This window comes from Carlito syrichta, unplaced genomic scaffold, assembly GCF_000164805.1.
Source record: "Carlito syrichta isolate Samal-C Ts95f unplaced genomic scaffold, Tarsius_syrichta-2.0.1 Scaffold307277, whole genome shotgun sequence".
NCBI classification, from domain to species: domain Eukaryota; kingdom Metazoa; phylum Chordata; class Mammalia; order Primates; family Tarsiidae; genus Carlito; species Carlito syrichta.
In genome coordinates this window covers 133,347-134,249 of record NW_007251373.1, presented here as the reverse complement: position 1 = coordinate 134,249, position 903 = coordinate 133,347, and positions in this window count along the sequence as shown.

Here is a 903-nt window from a genome sequence, read left to right as displayed (position 1 = left end):
GTTGTTTTTCTAATGTTTTGTAAAAATTCTGTTTGTTGAAAAAAAGGTCTCTCTGTGAGGTGTGCTCCAAGTATTTTTCCTAGTTTTGATCTTGTTTATGGTGAGGCAGACATTTTCATCAAAGTTTCCCTTTATAATTTTTAGGTTTTTTACTAGTCAGAAAATCTTTCCTATTCCAAGATATCTAGGTAGCTCCATATATGTGTTTATATCATGCAGGTTTCATCCTAGCATTTTTGTGATTTTATTTTTTTACTTTGAAATCTTTAATCCATCTGGCATTCATTTGGGTATGAGAAGTGAGGTAAGAATCCAGCCTTTTTCTCTCCCTTCCCCAGTGTGGGGAGCCAATGACTCTGAGACCACTTGCTAAAAACCCTACCTTTCCCTTTTGAATCTGAAATACTACCTTCACCGTACTCCATTTCCAAACGCATTTTACATCTATTTATGGACTACAGTCTTTTCCTTTGATTTGTCTATTTCTCTTTTGTTGCTGCTTTAATTACTATAGAGTTTTATTAGAGACTTGGCACACAGGGAATTTTTAAAAATTACTACAGAATTCAATATGTTTTTACTTTTGATAAGACTAGTTCTTTCTTTTCAATCTTCAGGCTATTCATGCATGTGTAGCTTTTAAAGAGAATTTGCATTATGGCTGCAAGGGTAAACAGAGGCAAAGGTAGGTATGGGTTGACCTAACAAAAACTTTTCGCAGTCATCCTAGAGAGAGACAGTGGGGGACTAACAGGGTGGGATGCACCATGTATCCCACTGACTTCCAAACTTCAGTCACGCCCAGGTATACCACTTTTATTTTATTTTATTTTTTGAGTTGAAGTCTCACTCTGTCACCCAGATTGGAGTGCAGTGGCCGCTCCCGGCCACCACAGCCTCGAC